The sequence below is a fragment of the Periophthalmus magnuspinnatus genome, chromosome 13, assembly GCF_009829125.3.
Source record: "Periophthalmus magnuspinnatus isolate fPerMag1 chromosome 13, fPerMag1.2.pri, whole genome shotgun sequence".
In the NCBI taxonomy this organism is placed as follows: Eukaryota; Metazoa; Chordata; class Actinopteri; order Gobiiformes; family Gobiidae; genus Periophthalmus; species Periophthalmus magnuspinnatus.
Genome location: NC_047138.1, coordinates 13,158,735 through 13,166,065, shown reverse-complemented (window position 1 = coordinate 13,166,065; position 7,331 = coordinate 13,158,735). Strand labels below are relative to the sequence as shown.

At 40.0% G+C, this 7,331-nt stretch overlaps 1 long non-coding RNA gene across 1 annotated transcript; it reads right to left on the bottom strand.

Moving 5' to 3' along the window:
- Positions 1-450: 450 nt before the first annotated feature.
- On the bottom strand, positions 451-6,652 carry LOC117380045 (uncharacterized). The gene is made up of 2 exons (XR_004542128.2): positions 6,538-6,652; positions 451-3,001 (listed from the first exon to the last, which is right to left on the bottom strand). It is a non-coding gene; the product is annotated as an uncharacterized LOC117380045 (long non-coding RNA).
- Between the last annotated feature and the right edge of the window lie 679 nt (positions 6,653-7,331).

Here is a 7,331-nt window from a genome sequence, read left to right as displayed (position 1 = left end):
GTGGGAGGTAGGCAGGTGGGCGGTGTTAGCAGTCACAGCAGTTAGTCATACCACTCTTCTTCTGCCTAACCCACCTCTATTACTTACACAACATGATCTTGTTTATCTAATTCTATTTTGGGGTTTAATTAAAGTTAAAGTATTACAAATCATAATATGAAGTAAATATATGAACCAAATTCAGTACTATTATTGTATTTATGCTATTAGCAAAATGGTGCTTGAATGGGAAAGCTTTTTGTAGTGACTCTATCTGAATTTAATGCATAATTTATACTGTACCTACCAAAATAAATGTTCTTCCCGCACTATTCTGATTTATTCATGCAGACCTGACAAATGGAGGCTGGCCAGGCTAAATATGACCCGCAAGGACCAGACCAATGTTTTCAATTACAAACTGGCATACAGGGCAAATTAGCTTGGAAAAAAGTATAAAAAGTCATCCACTTCAGTATGGATACCAAGATGCCTTTTATTAGATGAAGATCCAATGATACATAGTCAACATCAGCATCCTCCCTTACAAAAGACATTAAAATTGTAACATTTCAGTAAAAAAGTAGTTATTGTACAGCCGATGTGGGATACCGGAGAGAAAGCATGACATGACCGAAATCATATTCATTCAAGATCATATAGATCATAATAAAACACAGTACAATAACACTATTTACAATCTGTAACACAGAGGTTGACAAGAGAACAGTAATCCTCATGGTGAATACAGTAAACTGAATATATATTCATATATTAAGATCTGTTGTTTACAAAATCATAATGCATTATACATATACTCACAAAGAAAGGCTATCCACAACCTTGGCTTTCAGCTATACACACACCCCCTTGTTTTGCAACACTTTGCCCAAGCAAAAAGAGAGCTTTTGTTTGGTCAATTTATTGTTGTCGGGTGAGTTCTTTGGTTGTGCTGGAGCAGTTCGATAGAGAATGCAAGTCTCCGTGGTAAGCTCAGAACCGGACTCAATAAATACAGGGCAACGTCTCGAGAGCAATGTTCACAACATCAGGAAACACAAAGAAAGCAGGAGTATTCAGACTAACGCTGTGGTCCTGCTGCAAGGGGACCCCGCTGATCCAACCTCAGGTCTGTGTTCCATTTACATGTAGCGTGTGGTCACTATAGAACAGCACACCAAAACAAATGTAACTGTGATCAAGAAAAATCCAGTCCAGAGCACTATTAGCATGCATGTTGTACCCCAGAAATAATGATGTGACTGCATTTAACCACTGCATGATACATATCCATCAGGAAATCTGCCAAGTCCCAGCCTCAATACAAAAATAAAACAAAGTACATTGCTCTTAATCTTGCCCAGTAGGTTTTGCGGATGTGGTAGTTACAGCCGGTTAGAGCAGCCATCCCAGACTGAAAGAGCCCATATCTTTTCTGTTTGTAATTATAAATGCAATCTCCTCCAGAATGACTTTAGCTAGTCAAGCATTCTCTGTCCAGTACGTTTACATGCATGAGATGTTACACTATGCCCTCTTACCGTATTTGTCATTTCGCACAGGAACTAATCAAACTACTGTGTGCCTTCAGTCTTGATCTTGTTAGGGCTAATGCTGCTAACATGTGATGCCTATTAACAGTATGTAGCCTTTGTTAAAAAGTAGAAAACAAGCTAACGCTATCCATAATTAGATTAGAGCGCCCGCACTCGATTAATTTATAAATATCAACATTTAGCAGACAAATGCAACATGTTACTTGTGCCTTCTGCAAGCACATTTAAGCAATATTATCGACAACAGCTTAAATTTAACTACATTTGAGACCAAGTTTGCAGAGTAATTGAAAAGTGTCTTATTACTCTACACATCAGTACCACTCTCTGACTCTGGGATATGCTTTGAGTACTTCTTTGTAAACATAGGCCAATAACCAACCAAATACTTCAGTTGTCATTGTGTTTATTACAGTTTTTCCCATAGTCCTGTGCAATAATTTGAATTTCCTCCCTGCATGTAAACGTACTGAGTGATCACACCTGTGCTCGCTCACACTGCGAAGGTGCTGACAGCGCTGTTCACCTGAGACACGCTCCTGTTGTGTAATTCTACCTGCTTAAGTAACACAACGCAGACAGCCGACATGCAGCTCGTGATCCTAGTATCGCATAACACCACGCGGATGAATACAACTCTGAGGGAGGCCGCTCCACGTCTGCTCCTGTCGCTCCTGACGCTCCTGGTGCTCCTGACCCTACACTGAGTGGTTTTGGAAAGGGCCGAGCGCATGGTGTATCTCTTTCACTACCCCCGCCCAGTTTGAAACCGCTACATCTGAGCCGGAGCGGGCCAGGAAGCTATCAAAGCTTAAAGGGACAGAGAGATCAAGCCACCATGTTGAAATCCACCCTCTACCACTGGTACCGCTGCTCTGTGCCTATAGCAACCGTGCCAAGTCCTGCCCTCCGAATACCAGGTTTCATCGCTGGCACAGCTGGCACCCCCCCCCCCCCCCCCCTTCCATCAACTGGATTTTTGCACTAATCACCCCTAGGTCATCTCATTCACAGCAGGGACAAGCGCAATCCCCATCAGATCTTTAACCTGTCAGTAAAAATCTAATGTTTTTTTTTTTCAAAGAGCACACCACACTGTATATACTCAGCGTAACCCCATTTGCTATGACTACACATTTGCTTAGCTGCGTCAGGTCTCTCAAGCTGGGATGTCTGCGTGGTTTTGTTAATAGAGTGTATACATCCAGACAGGTGTGGTCAAAAGGGAGGGAATGGGCAGAGAGTTACAGAGGTTAATGGTAGATCAGCCAAACCCAAGTCACACACTAACCCGCCACACATAAGACCCCAACCCTTGCCCCTTCCCTTCAGTTTCTATTTATTTGTCCATCCATGCGCGCGTCACCCGGTCGGCATCAGTCCCAGCCGTTGTCCTTGATCATGTGGGCCAACTCGATGATGAACTTTCCCTCTTTGTATTTCTGGCTGCTCTCAAAGGCATGTTCCTATAGGGCACAGAAAGGAGAGAGAGAGAACGGTTAGTTTTCCCCAAAAAGTCAATCGTCATCTCATCAACTACACATGACAAAATCCTTGACTCAGTGGCCTGGTCTGGTCCCTGGAAGCTGGTTATATAACTAAAAAGAGTCAGTCATTAAGTGATGCAGAGTAGAGCAGAGGAGAGTCCACGCAAGTGAAAGTCAAATCCTTGTAACATCGTGTTGGCAGGAATGAGCTTGGAAATGAAGAGATGGTGCCAGAATGAAAAGCCCTGCAGGTTTTACACAGCTTCACATGCAGCCAGCTAAAAAGGTGATGTTTGGAGCGTGCAAGCAGTAACATGCACTAATTCTCCCACTCACATGCAATCCAGAACACCCGGGGACAAAATGAGTAGCAAACCAATCCCACAGATAGAAACATAAAGATGGAACTTGCTGCTTAAAACACAGGAGTGGGTGTATTTGTGCCACAAACTGTTCTGCACTATTAAGGTGACATGAGCGGCCAAAAATAAAACTAATTTGTTGTAGTTTAAAGACATTATTTTGAAAAGATAATGTAGAAATGGGTGTAATAAAGTGCAGATATTGTTAAAGTATTGTCAAAACAGTTGGCATGACTAAACAAGTTGAGGTTGATGCAAGCGGTACAGTTATGAGCATCTGTACAGGCTTGTTAATCTAAACTTAAACTCTGATGAAGATTAAAGTAAATTACTCCTATTATTCTTGCTGAACAACATGTTGCTTGATTAATTTACTCAAGTAATCTATCAAACTGTTTGTTTCCAGTTATCACTAGTTCATAATCTACACCTCTCTGAAGTCATTTGATGAGAAATATTGATCCAATCACTGGCATTGTTCACTTCAAATGTGAGCACTAGATTTGAACTTTTGTACTCCACTCTACATTAAACTATGGTGTCTATGGATTTGATTTGAATTACAGACACAAACTAGTATTTTACTAGATTGGCAGATTAAAAAACTTAAATATTTGACAAACAAATGCCAGAAGAGAAGATAATCTGGTTGTTGGATGACTGATGCTAAGAAACAAATTCTTCCCTAAGACATTTATGACAAAATAAAAAAGTGGATTTTAAATCACAATTTGATGCATAATAGCAAATTGATGGATTCTACTCACAGAAAGAAAACAGCAGAAATAATTATTACGATGGCATTTAGGGGTGGGGACCGCAATAGAATGAGTGTTTTGGGCGATGCCAGGCCTTGTTGATACAAGCACTAATTGCCTCAGAATGGCACACAGTTCACCAGCACAAACACTCTTTGACTGCGGGTGTCTGTACCCTTTTTTAGTTTGAAGGCTACACAGCACATTATCAGATTTCTCAGTGAAGGAGTGCAGTGGGTCAGTCCTCTCCATGGGACTCTGACCACTGCAAAAAAAACAGCTGATATTAATGGCAACCGTCCATTATGTGCTATCTGGTGTCCGCGGTGTGGTCCGGTCAAAAATAGAGCAAACAGAATCGAGCATGATGACACAGGTCTCCATAAGGAAATAGTTATTTTTGAGGTCAAGATGTTGGTCAATGGGACTTTACATGAGATGAACAACAGGGGGTTCTGTTTGCGTCCTGCCTCCTGACTGTTGAGTTACAGATTTCTAACCTCCACGCTGACAGCTGCACATGCTCTTAGCCCGTCTGATATATGGAGACATGTGTGGATGTTGTGACAAGGGAACTCAAATTCCACCTGGTCCACACACTGCAGGCACGTGCTCCTTCACATGTTGCGCAAAAACTCAGGATCATGGATAAAGTGATTGAGGTTAAAGCAAGTCTAATCACATGGGATCTATAAAACAGTATCTTTGTAAGTGAAAGGCAGATTAAACTGTCCAGTCACTACAAAAAACTGTATCTAACTCTAACTTTTATGCTGTGGTCCATAAATCCTCATAGTCCTAATAAAACAATTAGGTTAGATCCAATTACAAAAACAAGCAAGAGGAAAGCATCACTTCATCACACATTTGCCCTGGTCTGATTGGTCCATTGAAGTGCTGATCTCTATTAAGTTTGAATTGTTTGCTTTGTTATAGTTTTTATATTTTGAATTTGTTTTATAGCAGTAGCACTGTCAAAACTTTGGATTATCAATAGTCACCTTTATTCTGTATGATAGCTACTGTTAAAACTGGCTGAGAGCTGTGACCTGTAACTGTTGGCACTGACGTCAATATTTTGTAACTGTGAGTCATGTGGAGATGCTTTTACTTTTATACAGTATCAAAGCCTTGTTTTTACAGCTTCTACACCTCTGGCAACTGTAGTCTGACACATCCAAGAAACAGGCCCATTTGCATCTATTTTAGTGAGTTACAATTCTTTGGAAAGTCAAACAGAATATGACTTTTACCACAAGTGAGTCTTTTCAAGGTGCACTATAGACTTTAAAGACTTTAAAGCAGTTCTGCTTGTGTACAAGTTTCGCCATGGCCTAGGACCAAAGTACATCTCTGACATATTAGTGCCATATGAACCATCTCACACTCTGAGGACTTCAGGGTCTGGCCTCCTGCTGGTGCCCAGAGTCAGGACTAAACATGGTGAATCAGCATTTCAATTTTATGCAACTAGAACTTGGAACAATCTTCCTGAAGATGTGAGACAGGCCTCTACTTTCACAATGTTTAAATTCTTTTTATTCTGCATTTTCTCCCTTAATGTTAATTTTATGATGATTATTTTTGATTATTTATGTTTTGATTTGTTGTATTGTGATTTTAATGTCTTTCTTATTCTGTAAAGCACTTTGAATTACCTTGTGTACATTTGTACTATACAAATAAACTTGCCTTGCCTATAAAACTTTTCTTGTCGCCATGGAAATAATATTGCCATGCATTCTTACTATGACTGACTTGTAACTTGGCCTGGTGGCATCACCAATTTGTCTCCAACTTTGATGCCATACTGTGCAACATTCCAGGCAAGCCATCCATTAGAAAAGCTACTTAGTGTATCTTTAAGATTCAAAATAGGACTGGCAGTTCTTTTCCTCTACTGAGTGGTACATTGTTTAGTCCAAGGCATAACTCCTGATTGCCGCTCCTAACGATCGAACCTCTCACTCCCTTTATCCCCTAGTGGATTGCTCAATATTTGTATTGTTTTCATTTACAACATAAAATGTATTCTTGTTGTTGACAATGAGTGTGTATTGCATCCTCCCTCTTTCAGCATTTCCAAAGCAATAAATGCCATCCCCATTTACAGTAGGTAATCCACTTACAGTGAAAGGAGCTCATAAAACCTTTACTTTTGCAGGGAACACAATAATGAAAAAACCTCTTATTCCTTTAGACTCTGATATACTGAGCCATATACACCATTACTGTGCTTCCTTGTCTCCAGCAGAGTCCTATGTCCCGCTGCCTAGGCCAAATACAATTAAAAAGCAAATAAAATTAGTGTGGGCTTTAACCTGAGACTGAATCCCTCTGTAACCTTGCCTGCCAGCCTATGTACAGTGAATCAATCAGACAGGAGGACACTTACATATTTCCAGCCCAGGGTGGTCTTGCAGTTCTCACAGTAAATATCTGCTACAGCATGCAGGCCCGTGAGCAAGACTCTCTCCTCCGCAGGACCGCACCCAACGTTCACCCCTGAGATGCACAAATAAACAGATTTAATGGAATGGAAGAAGTAGGAGTGGAAACATGCTAAATTACATCTATGTACTCATATATTCAGACAACAACCAACAGTCATCTCATAAAACTGTAACTAAATACAACTATTTATTTAAATGTATTCACTTAACTTTGGTTCATTTTGAATTTGTTTTTAGTACTTCAGACAACTAGACATGGGTTTTTTCTGCATCCAATACACTTTTCTTTGCAGATTTTCATTTTCGAGCAGTGTAGCACTTAATCTGATATATTTTTAATGTAGTGTAACCTAGGGCCACCTTTCTCAACCTATTGAATCTTCACATACATTTGGTTTATACATATTATACAAATTCTGAATTTTATTGTCATCATGTATGTATGTATGTATCATGTTTATTGTATATCATGGTGAAGGACAATATGGGGGTCTTTGATATATTTTCTGCCTCGAGAACCCCAAAGAAGTTTAGTGCCTACGTCTTCTCAAATGCTCCTGCTTTACCCACACAACAAGTACAAAAGACAAGACACTCAAAGACAGAAGTTGTGAAAAACTATAAATTGATTATTTGGTTCACACTGTGCCATTGTAATTTCACATTAACTCCTTATTTCAGCTCCTATCAAAGAAGGCAAAGTTATATGTCCTAGTTAAAGTGCACTAGTTACGCT